Below are 23,070 nucleotides of genomic sequence, written 5' to 3'. Positions count from 1 at the left end.
GTAAAAATATAAAAAAAGTTAATTGGCTAAAAATACAGAAAGGAGCAGGTAACTTTCATCAGACTATAAAGGATTTGAGCAAGAGAAGGTGCTTTGATTTTGCTTACAAAGTCAAGGCCAGGTAGGATGTTTAAAGAAAAGTTTGAATTTTACTGGAAAGGCAAAATTATGAAGCCTTTTGCAAAGGTAAAACATGAAAAATGTGGAAGAGGGGGGAAATTCCAAACTCCAGGTCATCAAATCATAGAATATGCCAATTTGGAAGGCATCCACAAGGATCATAGAATCATAGAATCCTTAGAGTTGGAAGAGGCATTCCATGGTCATCTTGTCCAACTCCCCTGCAATGCTCAGGGTCTGATCCAGCCTCTCCTTGAAAGTCTCCAGGGATGGAGCATCCCCCACATTTCTGGGCAACAAATTCCAGTGCCTCACCATTCTTGCTGTACAGTTTTTTTCCTTATATCCAACTCAATGATCCACAGCAATCATTGAGTCCTGCTTCTAGCTCCACACTGGACCACCCAACATTCAAACCCTATGCATGAGAACACTGTCCAAACATTTCTTGAACTCCAGCATCTACCTGTTTCTTGAACATCCATCATCCAGGGTCTGTGACCACTGCCCCAGGAAGCCTGTTCCAGGGCATAATCACTACCTGGTGAAGAGTCCTTTCCTAATTTGCAACCTGACCCTCCCCTCGGTAGGTCAGATAGCCATATGTTGAGCACAAACATTCTGAAGCTCTGCATTTTCTTTAATTTTTCCAGGTCTTCAAGTAGCGACTTGTCAGTGTTGACCTGGGTGGTCACACCAATCTTGGATTTTACAAGACAGATCCTCAGACTGCATTTAAATATGATATCTTGGTTCAGAACATCTTTTATGCACCCCTGAAAGGAAAGGGCAAGGCCAGTGCCCGTTACTGTAGTGACCAATGAGAATATCTCATTCTGACTAAGATTTATTTGTTCATACCCATGCGTATCTCAAAGCTGAACCACTACTGAACAAGATTCATATTGAAGAATTAAGTTCTCATCCTTAAAGAGTTATTTTTCTTTAGAATATCAGGAAAACGGTAATCTCTTCCTTTTTTTTTTTTTTTTTTAATGATTTGAGATCTTTCAATCTGTTTTTATATGACAAAATGATGTAGTATGAAAGCAGGAAATTGCTCCTCCAGCTATGCAGACATGCTATTCTGCTGCTCTCAGACTATACATATGTAAATTTAACTAGACATAGAGTGATGTGATTGTAGTCATGCTGACTTGTGTAATTTTATCATCTGCCTCCTGGTATAGGATATTTTATTAGGACTCAAAAAAATTTTTGACTTTTTTTTGTGCAAGTCATGCAATATTAGGGTGAAGTTTATGCGTTTCAAATAATTGATATCAGAAAGATTCTAGAAAGCAAAAACCAGAACATAAGATTTTGATGATGATGCAGAGACTATTTAAGTTCTCATAAGGCAGTGTATGTTCTGTTAACTTGCACTGAGAAAAATCTCAAGTTAATTTCTATGAAACCTAACTTGAACTGTGGCATAGTGTAATGAGAAATCATTAACAACTTCAGCTGATGCAGGTGAGCAGATAGGTTCACTTCTTTACACACTATCTCTCCATAAGACCAGAGAGGCTATGACCTCTCCAGATGTCAAATGTTTTCTCTAATGAATGTCTAACACCAGAGGAAAAAAAATTACTAACTAGCTTTCCTTTCTTCAGTACGCTGCCTGAAAGTATTGTAGGAAGGAAAGGAATATGAGGCTAGAATAGAGACTCTTTTCCAAAGCAGTAGCTGCAACACAGGAAAAGCTGCTTGAAGTAAATATACTCTGAAGAACAGACCACAATTGTCCTGGTTGTCTATTAAATAAATTCTTGAGAAGTCCATGAAATAAAAATCTTAAATATGAATTCAAACTGGTGTTCTTTATCTTGCAACCTGCAAAGTGCATATGCAGAGCAGAATAGGTGTGTGAATGCTATAGAAAAATGCTTTGCTTTTGCTGTTACACACCTGTCTGTATCTACTGTTTGTAGCACATGGATATATATGTAGTTGTGACAGTATAGTTGTGATGTATATATACATATATACATGGATATATATATAGTTGTGTTTGAAAGGCTGAGTGAACTGGGTCTGTTCAGCCTTGAGAAAAGAAGACTGAGAGGGGACCTGATCCAGGTCTATAAATATCTAAGGTGTAGGGGGCAGAATGGCAAGGCCGGACTCTTTTCAGTGGTGAGTGGAGACAGGACAAGGGGAAACAGCCAGAAACTGCAGAATAGGAAGTTCCACACAAATGTGTGCAAGAACTTCTTTACAGTGAGGTGACGGAGCACTGGAACAGGCTGCCCAGGGAGGTGGTGGAGTCTCCTTCTCTGGAGATGTTCAAGACCTGCCTGGATGCCTACCTGTGCTACCTGGTGTAGGGAACCTGCTTTGGCAGGGGGGTTGGACTCGATGATCTCTGGAGGTCCCTTCCAACCCCTACAATTCTGTGATTCTGTGATTCTGTGATTCTGTGTGAAAACAATGCTTGCAAACAGCAAGGCAGACATGGTGTATCTGGAATCATAATACAGATTCTGGGGAGACAGACATTACAAAACATTTAGTTTGTTCCCATCATTAGACTCTAAAGGAGGTGGAGATTGAAATGTATGCATTAGTTTGAGAGTCTCAGAACAACTATATGCACAGAAGGTCTGAAGCAACTGAGCCCTAGCACATGGCACAGCAGGGGACAATGACAATTCAGTGCTGCCCTTAACAGTGACAGTGGTATCCCTGTCGAGAAGCATACTTATGGGTACTTGTTTGCCCACCAGTGAAGGGAGGCTTACAGACTAATTAAACATTTTTTTCCTTAGAATAGCCTGTTTAAGCTCTATGTTATGGCTATTATCCAAACACAAAGCTTGGGAAGGAAATGTGTGCAGGTTTTCCTGGAAAAGAGCTGGTGCCCTCAGCAGTGACTGTTTTGTTCAGAAAATATTTATCAGAATCTCGTGTGGGTCTACTGAATCCATGCACAGCCCCTGCCCTCATACTGCATGCCAAACAGGTCTCCTGGTTATTTTCCTTGACTGTTTCATCAGTTCAACTAGATTTCTCTTTCAGACTATGTTGGATGCCGCATAATGGTGTGACTAATTGAAGTTGTTTCTTTCCCTCCTCCTCCTCCACATCTCTTGATTAATATTTTGTTGTATACCTTAATTAGCACATTTCTGGCTTCTGGCTGCTTGTATCTCTTAGAGCTTTCTGAAGAGACACTAGTAAAACCTTACACACTGTATTATGACAAATATTGCAGATACAAAATCCTTACTAGGTTAGTAATTATATCATGCCTACAGAATTCTATTAAAAACCCAGCATGACACCACAGATGGTGAAGTGGGGAATGGGCTGCTTCCTGTATGCATGGAATTAACTCTGGTAAATCCCATCATAATCGTGTTACAAAGTTGGACCATAAAAAGAAAATAATAATTATTAGCCTTTCTAATACAATCTGTGTTTTCCAGGGGGTTTCTTTTAGTGGCTCAGTTTTCTGCCTACTCAGTGACGTTCTCAAATGAGGTTTACTCACAAAGACACAAAGAAAACAAGATTTGTCACTAGTTTCCCACATACAAAAAAAAAAAAACAAACAACCATTCCTTTTGGCTGAAGAGACTGTAAGAAACAATCTTTATAACTTCTACAGAAGTTTCAGAGGACTTCATCTTCTGCTTTTGGCTTCCCATGTTTCATATCCCCAAGGAGAAATAGGACATCTGGACAATGAAAGGGAAAGCTGTAAGTTTTAGATGGTTTTAAAGAAGACTAGAAGGAAGGTGGGATCCAAAACTTGTCAAACTATGGTCATCTATTTCTTAGGAGACTATAATGCCTGTTGCAGTATTGTGTCCACTGATGTGAATAAATGGGATCTTTCAAAACTCTGTAAACAGGGTAACATAAAAGAATGCTTTACATACACCTTCCTTTCTGTTGGGGGGACAGAAGACCAGAAATTTAAATTTATTTGATATAATCACTTTTCTTGATGTACAACTACTGCATTTATACCTTAGGCCACTAGAAAAAAAAAAGTGATGTTGTCTTTAAAAGAGTAAATTTCCTGCAGATTTTTTTTTCCTTGAGGATCTGACTATACAACTTCCTTTACTCTTTCAATGAACCCATGTATATAAATCCCTGTCCCCTTCATATCCTAAAACTGGGCAAATCAATTTCATTTATAGGAAATGATCAGGGTGGTGGCACAGAAAAAAAAAACCAAAAAGCCAAGTTGACTGGTCTGGGCATATTATCTTTGAAGGAATACTTATTTATTTGTTAATTTTTATTAGATCTGTGGGCTTCAAGCATTGCATTACTTGCTTGGAGCAGCGATTATGGGAGCTGAGATGTTACTGACATCAACCACAAGAATATAAGCTATCCACAATTATAAAAGAAGAAAGACATCAGTAAGTGAAACAAGCATGCTTGTACTCTTCCTGCTGAGTAAAGTCTGGTTTGAGGGAAAGATGCTCGTACAGTGCACAATAATCATCCATCTTTCTATAAAGACTGTCACTCTGTGGCTTATAAAAATTAAATAAAGCAGGCTTGTAGAGTCAGCTAGTTATTTCCTGTTATTAAAGCTTTAAGGGACAAATTAGTCTCTGTTATAACTTCATTGACTTCAGTGGAGTCTCTATTGACTTAGGTGAATTTACATTGCAGATGATGTGAATGTGGATTCTGGAGGATGGGGATCATTCAGGGAGTCACCTATGTATAACCTCTGCATTTCACTTAACTGTCATGAGTTGTCTGCATCTTTGGATATGACTTCACCAGCTAGTTCCTTGTACTACTAGAACAGCAGCTGTGCAACATACAGTGAGGCACTATGTTTGCGGATTGGAAAAAGGATAATGGAAATAATTAGAATAAATGGCTTCAGTGTTGGACCAGCATTAAAGTGTTGCTGGGCTTGGATAAAGTAGTTCTGTAGAACTGTACCATGTAGATGAAGCCTAAGTCTCATAGTTATCTTTTACTGTAATCTTACCTCCCTTTTATACTATATCTGTCTGATAGGAAGTCCTTGATTAAGTGTTGTGACCACCTGAGCAGATCCTGCAACAGTAGACTAAGGGTGGAAACAGCTTCATTTACTACTGAAACATGTGGCTGTGCCACCACATCCTAATCCTAGTCAGCTGCACTGCTGTGTGGACTGGTGGACTGGACTGGAGAAAGAACAGAAGGAGGCTTTGGAAGAGGCACAGATTCTACACCTTGTCAACAGATACTGAAAGATAAAAAGCATTTCCTTTATGGGGAAGGGAAATCTACCTTACTGCTAAGTAAGAGTTGGAATATGCGAAAATTAGGACCCTAAAAAGGGCACAACTAGTTTTAGATAGCCATAATGCCTTCAGGAGGAGAAGAGGAAGGTGCCTCACGTGCTTATGTATTCCATTTTAAAGCTTGTGTTTGAGGAATTGGATTTGTAGAGAGAACACACCCTTTTGGTACAGGATTGAGAGCATACCAGCAGAATTCAGATCTGTCTGGGCGCTGTTAGGTCAGGCAGTGTTACAGTTTAGCATAACCCTGTTGAGTTCTTAAAATGATACAGTTTGCTCAAAAATAGTAAGAAGAATAGATGCAGCTGTTTCCTGTATTTCATCTGTCATTATGACTAATCTGCTAACTGAAATAAGGACATTTAAAAGGACATTTGCAGTTAGCCATCTGTGTGGCTCTTTTGATTACTTCAAATAACATGACTTCGAGGCACCCAGATCTAGGAGGGAGTTCCCAAGCATGCTTAACTGTCATGATTTCTCAATTTCTCAAGCTCTTCTCCTGAAAGTGGGGCATATTCTGTCTAATCATTAAATATTATCTCGGGAACTGACATAAAATCTTTAGTGGTTTTGTATATGCCAGGCATTGAGAATTTAAACCACTTCAGCACAAGTAGCTGCTGAGCAGGGCATTTGAAGAACTATAAGGTTACAAGAGGTAACATGCATACAGGGCAACCTTATGGTCTACTAACCCCATTCTGCTGCTGTTACAATAAACACTAATGAAGGATGAGCTGTACAGCTTTCAGCAACAGGCAATAAGCAAATCCCAGAACTGCAAACTGAGGATTTAGCTGTAGTTGTCAAACTTGGGGGCCTTTTCCTCATGAAATTCAAATGGATGTTAAATTAGATTGTGAAAAGATTCTAGGGATTTCATCCCAACATGAGAAATTGTTCTCAGTGTTACTGAGTGTTCTTAAGTGTTTTGGTTTTAAATCATGTTTATTGTGTTATTTATTAGACATTTTAGGATATTAGGGTGATTTACTTGGGAATAATGGACCTGCAAACCGATTAATTATGAATGAGACAATGAGGAGATTAAGTAAACTCGAGGAAAAGGCTTTGTGCTTCCCTCAACACTTCACTGGAGTGCTTTGACCACAGTCTAACCTGCACACCAGCATGCAACCTGTAGGGCTGGGCAGGGTTAAGATCAATCCTGACATCTGTCTACCAGGACAAACAACCAAGCCATGATCTGTCTGGAATACCTCTAACTTCTATAGTCTCCAACCCTATCACTCCAGGAGGAAATAAATTTCCAGATAATGAGGTTCAGTCTGTATTAGCTGAAGATCTGTCTAGATAGGAGACAACTAAGTCTCACTTTTTTTTTTTTTTTGGTAATAAAACCAACACTGCTGTCATCAGAGATATAGGCCATCCTATACCATCTGCGAATGCCAATGTCCCAGCATTTGTGATAATTTGAAACAGCATTAATAGAAATAAGTTAAACTGTTAATGAAATATAATGTACTTAAAGCATCCATCTCATTACAACCTATTTACTTTCTACAATCAGAGAATTTCTCTGTTTATAACAAAGATGAAAAACTTCATGTCTTTGGTTTTACTCCAGAGCTATAAATAGGGGACGTTGTAGTTCCACTTTTGTTAAAAAAAATAAATACAAACTCACAAACAAAAAAACAACAACAACAAAAAAAACCATGCTGGTATGGTCCTGGTAGAAATACAAGTGACGGGAATATATAAGGAATATAACCACTGAAGGGCTTCCATACATCTTGAATTTGCTTGTCTTGGACATAGTGCAAGCTGCGGCCAAACATGGTAATGTGCAAGCAAATATATCCTTAGTTTTCCTGAGAAAATATCTAAGTGTAGAAAAAAATGTAAGAAATTTCCTCTCAATTTACCACTTAGAAGCAGCACCAGGAATCAGAAAAGATTCTACGTATCCACTTATGGATGCTCACTGCTTTGCTGAAACCCATATTACTACTGAACAGAAATGTTGGAGGCAAATGCCACTGACTGCTTACTGACTGCAAGTACCAAGTAGTGAAAATTGAGAACTCATGAAGTAATTGGTATTTAAAAAGAACAAAAACAAAAGTTCTTCACTGAAGCTTGAACAGCTGCAGTTTGATGTGTTTTTCCAGGTTCAGTAAAGTAATTAATTTTTTTGCTGTTGTTCTGGTTGTGGTAGATGTTGTTGTCTGGATGTTTTTTATTTCATTCGAAGATATGAACTGAATGTAATGCTCTTCGCCAATGCGACCACACTGCCAATAGCTGAAGGGAATGCAGGCAATAGAAGCATAAATTGTGGGAACCTGACATGTACTTGGACCAAGATTTTCCACTCAAGACTTTGGGATTTTTGAAAAAAAGCATAGCTCTTGAGCCAAATATCAGGATTGTAGGTATACTGCTGGGAAAATATAGGGTTGCAAAACTGAAGAATTTCTGATTCAACATTATTTTGACCATTTAAAACAGCAAGGACTTTAATGTGTTTCAGCATGGCACAATGAGGCCATTGCAATGTAGGTATTTGTTGTACAAGGCCTTGTGGGGAGGAAATGTTAGAATGGGAAGAAAACAAATTGTTCTTGGCTTGTTCAGGCCACTAATGTGACTAATGCCATGGGTGACTAAACTAAGGCTCCTTAGGACATGCTTGTTTTCAAAACTGTTGGAGTGCATAGCTTTTGAAACTCTTGTCATCAGAGGTTGATTTCTATCGCTGGTGAAGCACAGCTCAAAATGTCATTTGTCTGTTGTTGGACTCAGTTTGATTTCTGCTCTTCCTCAGTTCTGCTACTGCAGACAGTGGAATCTGACAAATTGAATGTTCTGTATTCTTTGCCTCTCTGAAATATAAGGACTAGTAAAAGTAATGATGATTTCTGTGTAATCATGTGAAGTCAAACCTTAGCATCGTAATCATGGTATAGACGTCAACTTCCAGGGCAGTGTGCTTCCCTGCTTACCTCAGTGCACCATCATAGCACTACACCAAAGGAAATATGCATTTGTTACTGAGCTGCTGAGCTGCTTCTTAATGACTCTTACATGTACAAGTCATTTAGGTATTTAGATATTTTCGTTTCGTATGAATGCCTCATTTCTGTGAACTGCCCAGGAGTCAAAAAATGGAAGCTAAGACTACTGTAGCTTAAAGTATGAATTATTGTATTTGGCCTATTTCAATTATGTGATAAATATAATTTATTAATATTTACCTATTTTCCATTATCCGGATATTTTTTGCTAAGCGTTTTTCATTCAAATACATTAATTTATTATGTTTATCTTAGACATTTGTATCTAATTTTAGTTTTCTTAGGCCATGCCCTGAAACAATGTCTGATTTGATGTAACATATATTCCTTTCAAATCAATATTGTTTTAGTTCAGAGACAAATGGTTATCTGCAGATGATTCAACAGCTCCTTGGTAAAGCCTACACCTATGGCTGTTCTGTTTTCCTTAATGTGAAACGATGATTTCAGCAACGTGCAGAGACAAAATCCCTCACAGTGAAATGATGAAGCACTGGAAGAGAGGCCGAAAGAGGCTATGGAAATCTGCTTCCATGGGCAGTTTCTAAACTTGACTGGACAAGGTCTTGATTCAACTTTGCATTTCACTCCTCTTTGGGCCATGGAACATGGGTTTAGAGGCTCTTTCCAAACTACCTTATTCCATGATTCTATACTACGAACATTTGGTTTTCTGTGACACCTTTCTGAGGAAAAAAAAAAGAGGAATGCATTATGCGTTAACACCAGTGATTATTCCGAAGTTAATACGCATATCCTCAATAAGATCACTATTAGAGTTTAAAAACTCATGGAGGGAATTTTGAAAAACAGCTTTAAATGCAGCTTGGACATCCAGCCCCTGCACATGAATGGCCTGCATACAGCATACTGGTTGGACAAATGGAGCTGCTGCTTTTGCAATGTGGCATCTCATGAGGAGGTCCACAGCATGATCCTTGAGTAAAACCCAACCTGAACTGCATCCAGAAATGAAATTTTCAGATGCTCACTAAGTAAGAACTTTGTCCTTTTAACTCGTATATACATTACATATTATACATATATGTATATACATATTATACTCGTATAACATCAGAAGGCAATGAGTTCATTTCAGATGTCCAGCACATTTCCAAATTGACTATGTTAGGCAGCCAAGTCAAAGGGAATTAATCCTTCTTCTAATTACCTGGGCTGAAATCCAAACTGAGAAAGTATCTTTGCTTTCTGTCTATGCCAGATAAGTCTGTTGGTTGAAAAGAACTACAAATTCCAAAAACTAATTTGATCTTCTACTGATTAATTTCACTACAAATGTTTGTAGATGTTTAGTAACAATGAAATCCCACCGGACTAGAGTGTATCCACATGTAGACAATGACCCAAAACTACAGGTATACACTCTCTTTTACCTATATGAACAGTCTCTTCCCAGATCCTTCCTTACTGGCTTCCTCCAGCATCAGTTGTCATCCTGTGTTGGGTTCAGGGTTGCAATAGTCAGCATTTCAAAGGAGCACCGTGGACTCTCTGATAGTATTTACTTTCCTTATATGTTTTATATGATACTAAACCAAAATCTTTCAAGATGATAGTGCCCAGTGTTGTGGGAGACAAGTGTATAATCCTGGCTCAGCTCCACAGGATGTCAAAGCCCTGCAGCATGGATGCATTCTTGTGACAGATGAAGCATTAGTGTTGATAATAGTCATGTTGGCTTGTGCTGTATAGCAGGCAGTGAATTTCTGTTACTAGAAAGAAAGCAGACAGGAAAAAAAAGTTGAAATATGTCTGAAATGAGCAAAAGTTAATTTGGTTGCCAGACTTAGGAGTGGGATGTCCTGAATATCAGGTTGAAAGAAAAACTCATCTTTAAGACATTCCTAGCCATAAGTGTAAATATTTGCACACTAGATTGCCAAGATTCATGGCATCCCTTGTTTGTGTGTAAATATCAAGAAAAATGTCTCATGTACCAATACAATGAGCACTTTAACAAAGATTAAAAGTCACTAGAAAGTCAAACAATACCCACTCTGTTTCCTTTAATTGCCTGTACATGATGTATAAGTCAGGCACTACCCCAGGAATCCTCACACTTCAGGAGATAAAATGATGTTATTTTGCTTTCAGCAAAGACTGAGATTGCTTTTCCTTCAAATTTTTCATGAGAACATAGAACAATGCTTGAAAACATCAATTCTCTCTAAGCTGGAGAACAGACTTTCATCACTGGAGGAAAATGTGTGTTTTTGCTAAAATAACATCATATAGTTCACCTGAAGCCTTACAGTGCCAAGGCAGCAGGAGAGAGCCTACCATAGTCAAATCATAATTCTGTTCTGTGCTCAATGCTTTTATTCCAAACCGAACTCTTTTCAGTACATGTAACAGTTACCATATACAATTCTCCTTATTGTTCTGTATTTGTTCATTATAGCAAATGAACTGGCTATACTGATTTTTAAACACTAAATTTCACCACAGATATAACCTCTGAATCTATTGATAACTGACTTAGAGAATTCGCACAGAAAGATTTTGACCTCTAGAGTAGAACGTCAAGAAGATTTGTGCCTATTTCTGTCTTTCCAGTTTCATGTTTTGTACGTACCCGCTATTGTTTTATTTATTTCTTTCTTTGTTTGTAAGAAAAGGTAATAGGTGCTTGAATGAAAGAAGGACAGCTTAGGTCCAGTTCATAGGATGCTTGGCACAGTCCATGGTTGTAGACCCACTGACTGAGATATGACCCATCAGACTCCACAGGATAATCATGGGATCGCACCACAGCTGAGGTTGGAAGGGACCTCCTGTGAAAGCACCCAGCACCAGATCAAGCAGGGAAACCCAGGGCAGAGAGCCTAGGACCACACTGAGGTGGCTTTTGAAAATCTCCAAGGAGAAGACTCCACAGCCTCTGAGCAGTGTGTGTCATACCTCTGTCACCCACATAATAAAGAAGTGTTTCCTAAATTAACCCTGTACTTTGGAAAACGAGTCTGCGTCTCCAACATTTCCCATCCAAAAGTCTTAAGGTTCAAGCACGTGCCTTTGAGAAATTTCTGATTCATCATTTTCAAGGGTGAGTGCTAAGTAGAGTTTGGTTGGCAATATACCAAATTAATTTATGGTACAACAATAAATGCTGGTCTAGACCTAGCTGCAGAAATTATAGTTTTTATTTCTTCTTTTAAACATATATACTCTGTGTTCTCTATAGAAATGTTTTATTCCTCCCACTCAATCCTTTTAATGAAAACCATACTTAGAATAACATTAGGGTTTGCATTTCCTAATGCCTCCTACTCTTCTTCACACTGAGTGGTAATGAAAGGAAAGTTTTATTCTGGGCTCTCTCTCAGCTTCTGGAGTACCCACATAGCACACACAAGTGAAAACGGCTCAAAAATGACGAGAAATTTCATTACCTCGGCATCTTGCTCCCAACATCACTTTTTAAAAGTTATTATAACCATCTTAGATCCTGAGATCATTACAGCACTTCAGATATCCTAAACAAGAGTTATTTTTCTGATGTTCATGAAGTCTTTCCACCACATGAAATTTTAGAAAACTTTTAACTTATGACAAGATGCTAGTAGAGAAAGAACAGTCAAATTACAATAGTTCAAGAAAAATGAATTAGTAATCTTCAAGAACCTGCCAAATTATCAGGAAGATAACAGGGAAACAGACCAGTTGTCCCAGTAAAATTACCAAGTATTCATGGTTTGGAAGATGAACCGAACATCCATTTGGTGTGTGTGCAAGGTTGATGTGCGTGAGCACACTGCTAGCCTCTAGATCTTGTTGGGAATCTTGTGCAAGAACTGTGGTTTGGTTTGTTTTAAGATTTATTTTGCCACGTTTAAGTCACCTTGCGTACAAAATTATCTGCATTTTCATGATCAGATATTTGAATTGACAACAATTCTGTGTCTCTTTATGTGAAAAAAACTAGGAACCCTGAAAATTCCTCTGTTAAACTCTAAATGACTTACAAGCTGTTCCTATCTCATATTATGAAGCTTCTATTTGTCAAGCAGGTATGAAAAGTAGTGGCTTTGGGGTTACTTTTTTGAACATTTCCTTATTGTTGGATTACACTAAGATCTACCCAACACATAAGGCCTATGGACTAGGAGCATACACTGAGAGTAATAAGATCTCAGACTGGGGAAGAAATAGAGAAGGCTGAACCAAAATGGATCTTATCCAATACAGCTCTACTGTAATATATTCTACTCAGAACTTTTTGAAGATTGAGATCTTTTTTCCTTCCTTCCTTGAGATGAATTATTTTTATATAGACCTTTTTTTTTTTTTTTTTTTTTTTTTTTTTTAAGCTTGGAATTCAGATAACTTGCCAACTCATTGAGGTTTCTAAGGTAAAAGTTATTTCCTGACCATGTGTCTGATGGGTGACAATTCTTGACAAAAAAAACCCAAAACAACTTCAGAGCAAACACATTGAAGGTATGATAGTGATTGAGATGGCTGTGGAAGAGAGCTTAGGTGCACTGCTCTATTCACAGTAGGTAGCTTCACGGTAGGGAGCAGCAAAGTATTGCTATTTAAATGTCATAGAGAAAAAGCAAGGATGTTTTTGTAAGTTGAAAGGCTGAGAAACCTCAGATGTAGCAAATAGGTGCAGCCAGATGAAATATTTTCAGCTCTCTGGTGGTCTTAGAGTAAAATGACTGCATTGCTAGTATCTAGGTCCATCAGTGAGAGAAAGTTTGATACTGGTTGTGAACGTAACCTAAGGGTGATGGTGAGAACATGAAAGTGGCTACTGGCTCCCTGTAAGACATTAGATTTAGGATCTGGGGAAATCCGATCTTCCAAAATTAAACTTCTCCAATTAAAGCTCTGTGCCTAGATGTATGACCAGAGCTAGATGCAGAAATTAAATCTAGCAGTTAATGAAACATGGATTAACCTGCAAAACTCTGGGTAGCCATAGCACAGGGTCACACAAAAGAATGTAGTGTAGGGAGCAGCTCATATCCACTAAGCCATCAACTAGTAAATATTAGAGTCTGAAAGAATAAGGTCATAAAGAGCTCCTGGGAGTCGACCAAACTTTGGCTTGTCACATAGGATAACTCTTCTTTCTTTATGCTTTTCTTCTTAGACCATCTCACCACACGACCTTTAAAGCTGGGAAAAACCCACTGCCTTTTCTGATTTCTCTTTCCTGTGCAAAAATAACTGTGACTATTGATTTGCAGCAAGACTGGGTTTTGACTGATTCTCCTTTTTCTTGTTGCTTTATGAGAAAAGGTTTATGTTCCTAAGTTAATAGTGGCACTAGAGAGGCGAATTTCACAAAGAACTTCACAAAAGAGATTGGGAATAAAAGGTACTCCAGGGAACTGTAAGAAGCCTGAAACCTTGTAGTTAACATAAGTCTGAAGCTGCTGAAGGTAACAAAGGTGCACACATTTCTACTGTGCATATTTTCTACTATTTTGAATAGTGACACATCTTTAATTTTGTTAGTCTTGAGGGTAGTGACTGTGCTGTTTCTAGTGCTACAAGCCTAGAACATTTTGCCAAAATTCTTTAATTGACTTGCCAAAAATTACCTGTCCCATTAAAATAACAAACATAAATGGAGAGATTTTCCTTGCTTTTGAAATTAATAAATGTACATTAAAGGACAGGCATTGCTAAAAAGCACAGTCATGGTTTTAACAATAAATGACATCAGAAGTGCAGCAGAAGGAGGAGTTGATCCATGGAGGCCATCTTTTCTAAATAGATGGGTAGATGTGGAGCTGGAGTCTGCAAAATATTGCATGCAAAATCTTACTGAACTCTTCTAAATTAAATTGAAAGCAGAGTAATGTTTGATTAAATGTCAAAGAGGAAATGTACCGGAATGGTAATACGTGATATTTGGAACTTTTTTTCCAGAGCTGTAATTTTCAAAACCATTTCCTTACAGAATTCATTGGAAATGTATGATAAAAAACCTTCCTCATGCAGAGTAGAAGTTTAAACTCTAAGAAACCCTTTAAACTTAGAGATGCTGAAGATGTTTGAATACTTTATTTCAGGCTTCGATAACAGCCAAGGCACACATGCCTACCTTTTTTAAAAAGGAGCATGGAAACAAAATCAAGAATGTTTGTCTTGAAAGCCTTTAAAACACATCTTGGTCTTAATGTGCATCCTGAGATGCCACATATCTGCAAAATTAAGAGAAAATATTTCTTTTAAAAAAGGGGAAAAGACTCAAATGAACAATATCTCAAGAGATTTTAGCATAATGTTTTCTGGAAAAAGTACATTGTACAGCTAAGCATGGTGCAAAAATTAAAATTGAGATGAATCAAAGAATTTTGACTAAAGGAAAACTCTCTTTAGGTGCTTTAAATGGGTTCTATTCTTTTCACCATTCTATATTTATTTTCATCTCAGGACTACATAGTCCTTAGGCAGCACTATTGGGCTAATAACAGTGATTGTACAGAACTTTTGCAATACTGGAGTAGACAATGTGTATCTCTTTCTGAAGTGGACTGTATATATCTTACTTGCAGCAGCCAGATCCCTATGGAGACAAGGTGAGGCACAAAGCCTCATGAGAAGTCAGCCAGAGTGTATGAAGGAAGAAGCTGTCAGCTAGAACTTTCTCCGAAAAAATTATGTCTTTTTTGTCTATTGACACAGGAAGGATGCTGTGAAAACAAGGCTTGTAGTCTGTAGAGAGGTCCTTGGAAATAGAGCAGTGGGAAGCATTACTGTTTCTGCATTACTCAGAAGTGTTGTTGAAGTCAATGCATACAATAGGGGGTCTGGTTCAGAGTTGACATTTCATATTATTTGTTAATTAGACAAGCTGCCTTTATTAACTCACAAGCCCTTTTCATTAAGTTGTCTCTTTCCTTCCACTCAGACAAGTGTTGCATCCGCTTTCTTAATCTTTTCTATTTCCATCTGGTTTTCTTTTAAACTCCTGGTTCAACACAGGCACCCTAAATCTCATACAATCTACAGGAACTTTGCTTTGGCATGTGTAGAGAAGCAAGAAATTTGACAGTGGGACAGTTTTGTTTGGTAAATACAGATCTGACTGACACATCATGGCCAATGGAAACACCTCACTGTTTTAGTCTGCAGGTTGCCTTAATGTTCTTCTGTCTCCTTGGCCCACTCAAGGCTGTGTGAGCTGCCAGGAGGTGGAAGCAGCTGCCTTGTCTACACTAGAGCTCCTCAGCCTCCTCTTGAGATCTCTTAGAAGTGTGGGCTTTCTGGGCTCCTCGGAAGGCCTGAGGTCTTCCTTTTCAGGGTCCTCTGTGCTGCACTGGGGGTAGTCCCTCTTGTGGGGTCCCTACCAACCCATTAAAAGTCCTGGTTCAGAATGAAAAACACATGTTTTCTGGAAATCTTCTGTAGCTTGCCAATTGAGAAACCTCCATGGTATAAGCTTCACAAGCTGCTTTTACTTTCCAGTGCACCGTCTGTCAGGGGATGAATATAGGTGATATCAAACCTTTAAACTGAGAAAGGGACCCAATCAGCATACTCTATGCATCAGGTCCAGCTCTGCCAGCTGATCATGACTGTTTGCTCTACACTGCACTGGCATGGCCTCACCTTGAGTACTGTGCACAGTTTTGTGTGAGGTTCTAGGATTTTGCTAGCTGTACTAAGGTAAGGAGTTTCATTCATTTGAGGCTGTAAGTCTTTCATTAGCAATGCACCCATATTTATGCTTGTGGAAATCGTCTGTAAAACAAACCGTAAGCTTGCAAAAAGTATCAACATGAGGATAGAAAATTCTATTCACAGGCACAAAAGAATATGCTATTTTGTGCCTTATACTGTTGGCTTCCCTTTTGGATTCATTGTGTCCAAATGTACAGTAATACATTTCTTCAGTGTTCAAGCTCTCCTCCAACTTGAGTTGTAAAACCACGCCTGCAAAATTGTTTAGGCACAACAGTGACAGTAATTACAGTTTATATTATGAAAGTTGTAGTTCAGCTCAGTTCTAGTGATGAAAAATTGGGGGAACTATGTTGTTTTATTCCTAAAGCTTCAGGCTGTATTTGAAGTGATGACAGACTCACACAAATTAGCCATTTCCCTGTGGTATATACCTCAAAGAACTACTCTTTTGATACAGTATTTCTGAGTTATACTATTACTCATTCATCCGTGGAGTGTATCCACAATAATGTACTGCAGTCTGAGTGAGTTCTACTCACTTCTTTGCATTTGCTGTTCTACTGTGTGCATCATACATATGATATTTACAGGAAAATGGCAGTCATCATTAGTACTATTACAAATCCAATAATAATATTTATTTGTGAGACTGACACTGGCTAATGGGGTGGGTTTGGCAGAAACACCAGAAGAATCCAGTCCAAATACACCCCCAAAAAATACAGTTAAAAACTCATGAGAGATTAGTTTGTCTCCATATTTTAAAACAGTGGTCCAATAGCTTTTCCAACTCAGTTTGGATCTTATAATCATTTTAGACTATGATAGACGCTGGCCAAACACAGCATTGACCCTTTCTCACTTATTCTGTCCTGAGGATGAACAGTGATGATCAAGAACATATTTACTGAAGGCAGTGGGTCAACTTCAATAAGAAAATGTGAGACTGTGGTGAGCGAGGGCAAAAGAAAAATTTGGACTATCATCTACAGAAGGATTGGAGGATATGTGACAAAATTAGATGACCCTTTGTGTCTCTGGCTCCAGGTATGTAAGAAAGTTCTAAGGTAGATGAGGGAGACAGCTTAGACTTTCAAAGAAATAACTTCAGAGTAATCAAATTAATTTTGTTACCATTACATGATCACAGGGGCAGTAGGAATCACATTTTGGATCTGTTTTGGATCAGTCCATCCTGGAAAAGCATTTCCAATTGTTTTCTCCCTTTGGGAAAGTCATTTTGTGACAGGACCCCAGATCAAGGAAAGTCAATCAACAACTAGGTGCTGGCAGGGGAAGAATAATGATTGTAAGTAGATATCTGCTGTATTTTTAAGGAATGAAAAATGAAAATCAATGTGCAGATATAATGCTGCTGCTGAGGCCACATCACTTCAAGTTGCCTAGCTAAATACAGAATTACTAACTAAATTTCATTGAAAAAATCCATCTCAGCCTGGGAAATTCACCTCACTGGGACAGGATGTCCCTCTGGTTATGTCCTCTCACTCTACTTTGTCTGCTTATGGAATGCAGTCACAGTTTTTGTCAGATCGCTTTATTAGCTATCTGACAAGTCGCACATGCGAGTTACAGATTCACAGAATCACAGAATCACCAAGGTTGAAAAAGACCCATAGGATCACCCAGTCCAACCATCCACCCATCGCCAATAGTTCTCACTAAGCCATGTCCCTCAGCGCAAAATCCAAACGTTCCTTGAACACCTCCAGGGTTGGTGACTCCACCACCTCCCTGGGCAGCCCATTCCAGTGGCCTTCTTGGCCCCGTGGGCACACCATGGCTCATGTTCAGCTGAGCATCAATCAATACCCCAGGTCCATTTCCTCTACACAGTCTCCTAGCCCCTCCTCCCCAAGCCTGTAGCGTTGTCTGGGGTTGCTGTGGCCAAAGTGCAGGACCCGGCATTTGGCCTTGTTGAACCTCATCCCATTGGCCTCAGCCCAGCTATCCAGCCTGTCCAGATCCCTCTATAGGGCCTTGCTACCCCCACGAAGATCGACACTTCCAGCCAACTTGATTTCATCCACAAACTTACTGAGGGTGCACTCAATGCCCTCATCCAGGTCATCAATAAAGATGTTGAAGAGGACAGATCCCGGCACCAACCCCTGGGGAACACCACTTGTGACCAGTCACCGGCTGGATTTAGCTCCATTCACTACCACTTTCTGGGCCCAGACCTCCAGCCAGTTCCTTAGCCAGTCAAGAGTGTACCTGTCCAAGCCAAGAGGCTGGCAGCTTCTGCACTGTACTTGTACTTGTATATACTTGTATAATACTTGTACTGTACAAGTATTGGAGACCACAAGCTATCTTCTTTGGTCGCAGTGCAGATATTTGTTACATTTAGATGTAAGCAGGATGTAAAATGTGAACAGAAACATGGAGTCCTTTATCACCTGTTGCTGTGAACAAGTTTCTCCTCTTTCTATTCAGTCTGGTTCCTCCAAACTGAGATGAAAGTACAAAAAAGTGAAATTAGGATAGAGCAACAACTCTAGATCAAGCTTTCTTGAGTTTTAAAGAGTTGTGGTAATAACACAAGGTTCCATTGGCATATTAAACTATTGCACTAAGCTATTCTTTGAATAGGATGTAATTATATTAAAAATGCAAAAATAGAAGTAACTGGTTGTGAAATGGAGTTAGTCTGAATGTTCTCTGGCAATGTAGAAATTTTACTTTTGTTAACAGGACAGCAGTGCAAATGACAGCTGAACAGACATGGAAAGAAGCATTTAAGAATCCATAGACTAGTTTCATGTTCAGTGGAATCAGTAGAGATATATTGTGCTGCATTAATCTTCCTCTATGCTGCCATTAACACAAAGTGCTCAGTAGTGGAGAGATTTTTCTGTGCATCTGGTTTTAATTGGCCCTATTCCTCCTGTTTACCTAAGTCAAGAAATAGGAAGGGTAGTTCAGCAACTAACAGTAAAAACAATCATTTTGATTATTCCAGTTTACAACAGTAGAAAGGATAGCAATAAAAAGTGCTGTGAAAGCAAACTCGTCTGTACTGGTTTGTAATGAGAAGCAGTACTGGTAAAGTGTGCAGTGATATTGCTATTTTCCTGAGATCAAGCATATGATGAAATCCAAGCTGGAGCCAAGCAACATTCCTCTGCCTTCTTTATTATTGTCTGGTATTGAAAAATGTTCTGTTAAGTTAAAAAAAAAAAGAAAAGATATTATCTTGTTTATTCCCCCGATGTCTCCAAAACAGACTATGCTTCATCTATTCTGTTCCCATGACCCATTATCTGATAGCCTAGAAGTAAACGTAAATCTGTCCTTTGCCACAAAAAGAAGAGTAGAAGTTTGTTACTGGTAAAAGTTATCTCTGTAAAAGACATTCAGCATTAGAAATCACAGATTTTCCTCAATGGCTCTACAAGAAGTGGGTTGTTTGGCAGCATCCACACTCCTGAATTAGGGGTTTTGGTTACCTGTACAGATCAGAGGATGCATAGGAGCTATGCAAAGAAATCTCAGCTGGAAAGAAACATTATGGGAGGAATGCTACTGTCACTTTTTAGAATCAGAAGTGCTAATGGCCATGCTAGAAGATGTCTTAACTGTAGTCATACATGGTACATACTATTATTTAGTGCACTGAAGTTTCTTTCTAGTTGAAAACCCCAAATCATCTCACACAGTACTCTAAGAACAAGGTTAAAGAGGACTTTCTTCCCTTTCCTCCTTCTCAGCCCAGAAACAAAGGATGATAATTCTGAGCACACACAAGAGAAGCAGCCCGCATCTGTCAGATAGCATCATATTTGAAACTGGTTTAGATATCTTCAGCTGGAGGGCAGAAATGAACCTGCATGCCTGGGATGGCACCTGGAGAATATTAGACAAAGTAGCAGTGAAAAAGAGAAAGCTTTTCTTCCTGCAAAGATCCCCATAACTACATTTTGAAGATCATTACTTTAAGTCCTCAAGGTGGAAAATGCATGGGAATATATTTATGCCCTCAAAGAGAACTTAATCATGTAGTTGTTTAGCATTAATATGTCAGTGAGTATTTGGATCATGAATGTCAAAGTGCCATGGGATCCTCACAAACATCTGAAAAATTCTAGGTGATAAAGAAACGGGAATGCTAGTAGTTTAACTAGCATCCTGATTGGGCATATTCAGTGTTCACTTTTGTGAATCTGGCATCCTAAATATAATGACAATTGACATTTGTCCATTTTTTTTTTCCTAATATATGCATATATAATATGGCAAAGGCATTAATAAATATAAATATCTTTATATATTTCTTGGCACCCTGAAATTTTCATCCCCCAATTTCAAATCTTTCTTCAACTCTCCATGCTTCTGAATACCACAGATCTAGTAACTGTGACCTATGAAATCATATCCCCTTTGGTTGCTATATTCAAGATCTGCACACGAAGGCGGTGCTGCCAGATGTTATTTTGTTCCCAAAACATTGGAAACTATTGTGGAGGGATACTGTGCAGACCTCTTGTGTTCCTACTTTTATGCTGCTCTTTCTGCTTGATTTTTCTTGCCTCAACCTTCCCCACAAAACAGCTTAAAATTAGAAATACAGATTTTTCTCCTTATAAGTAGGAAATCTTATAAATTACCCTACTGATGGATCCTTATTTATAGACTACATGTATTTTTACATGTAAAATGTAAAAATGATACCACAAGTTACTTAGTTAAAGCTCAGAATGTAGGGAAAACAGCATGGGCTCGGGTTCATGGCATCTGACTCAAAGAACTTCTTACCAGAAGCATATTACTCCTCAACTCTCAGCGCAGGCACTGGAACGAGGTAGGTACCTTCTGAGAGGGATTAATCTCTTTCTAAAATATGCATTATTCTTGGAGATTCCTACACTTCCTCATGGGCAGCATCAAAGTCTGGGATCTTGTATCAGTTAGCCGTCTTCTTCCTTTAGAGGAGAGGAATTTCAATATCAAATACCAGCGCTGCTGGTTGCTTCAACTAACTGCTCTGTCAGTGTGACCAGAGGTCTGCAGGGAGAATGAGATTTTCATGTTTTGCTGGCAAAGTTATGCAAGTATAGACATAATAATAAATGAGAATTAATGAATAACTGCAGAAACGCAGCAGGTTCTCTCCCTGTTGGGCAGCTTTGTTTTCACTATTATTAATTCCAATAACTGCTCTGACTTCACAGGAATTGCTCTTGATTCAGACTGCTGTAACTATAAAAAAAACTGTCCTGCTCTCTGGCGTCAGCAGGATCAGATTTTTCAAACCAAGGTAGGAGTTCCCATTACTGTTTTCAAACAATCTTCAACACGATGCAGTGATCAGTCGGATGAAAGAGTGTATCCTTACGGTAGTGGAGAACAGCACTGCTTAATTTTTCAACACAGACCTGCAAATGATTGGTTACTCTTATTTTGAGGATTTGAGCGAATAAAAAAAATGTGTTCTAAAGTGAGCAAGTAAATCAAACAGAAAATGACAGGTATAATTATTTCATATGCTTGGAAATGAATTCAAAATCTCCAAAGTGAAGAGTTCTGTAAACCGAACAGATGTTTTAAAAAGGAAAAAACAAACAAACAAATGAATTTACTTCTCAACATAGTAGCAGCTGTGCCCTGCAATTACCCTCTGCACATTCAGTTATTTGAATGCTACAGTCTGCTTATTGATAGTATTCTGGTTGTGAAATTTGCATGTAATATTCTAGCATATTTTTATTTTTATACACTGAAGTCAAGATTTGGGCTCAGACTGCACAACTAAGAGTTTGTGGTAGTGTGTGCAGGCACATGAGCATCAGAAGAAAAACCAATCCTCATCTATCTACTGGATATCCAGCTCATTTGAGGATTCAAGACTAAGATTCAGAAAACCTGAATGCAATTCCTTCAGTTTCCAGCATATTGTTGGGCCAAAATGCCCCAAACAGAGATAGCTCCTGAGTGTTCTGATTTCAGTTAAAACTTGTCGCTTGTAACTCTTTGCCATTTTTTTGTTTCATAGATGAGAATCAATCTGCCTTGACTAAACTGCTGACAGCATGAATGTTTGTTTCAGGCCAGGGTCCTCATCTCCACAAAAGATTGCTTCTTTAATGAAATATTCATTGCATTTTTTTTCAGGTTTCAGAGAGCTGTTTGCAGTTGTATTTTTAAGTATCACTTAGTAGGAGTAAGGCTTTAAAAATTAGGCACTGAACTTTCTTTAAAATGCAGCTACCCAGCAAAGCACATTAAAGCAACAACCAGAGTTCTTGGTGTACACAATAGACAGAGGTAGTAACTTTGTGGCCCTTTGAAAGTATATCTACTATAGATTAATACATTTTTATTCTCAAATCTTCAAGGATTGCATCAAAAGAGGTGTGGCCAGCAGGAAGAGGAAGGGGATTGTCCTCCTCTATTCTGCCCTTATGAGGCCCAATCTGGAGCACAGTGTAAGGGCTGGGATTCCCCAAGAGAGATGAGGAGCTGTTGGAATTAGTCCACAGAAGGACACAAAGATGATCAGAGGGATGGAGCACCTCTCCAGTGAAGAAAGGCTGAAGGAACCAGGCTTGCTCAGCCTGGAGAAGAGAAGGCTCCAGGGAGACTTCATTGCGACCTTTCAGTACTCAAAGGGATCTTACAAGCAGAATAGTGACTGATGGTTTATGTGGTCTAATTAGTGACAGGACAAGAGGGAATAGCTTAAAACTAAAAGAAGGGAGATATAGATCTGATGTTAGGCAGAAACTCTTTACTCAGAGGGTGGCAAGGCTCTGGCACATTCTGTGTTTCGTGATTCTATGTCACCTGCAATGGAGGCAATTGAAAAAATCAGTATTTTCTCAGGGAAAAAGTCTGCTTCCCTCCATTTTTTTATACACACTGAGACCTTAAACCGGAAAGACTGAATGACACCCCATAACCGAAGCATGCTGAGTGGTAGGGGAGCAAGCTCAGGC

The sequence above is a fragment of the Lagopus muta genome, chromosome 1 (genome assembly GCF_023343835.1).
Source record: "Lagopus muta isolate bLagMut1 chromosome 1, bLagMut1 primary, whole genome shotgun sequence".
Classification (NCBI taxonomy): Eukaryota; Metazoa; Chordata; class Aves; order Galliformes; family Phasianidae; genus Lagopus; species Lagopus muta.
Note: the sequence above shows the minus strand (reverse complement) of the source record.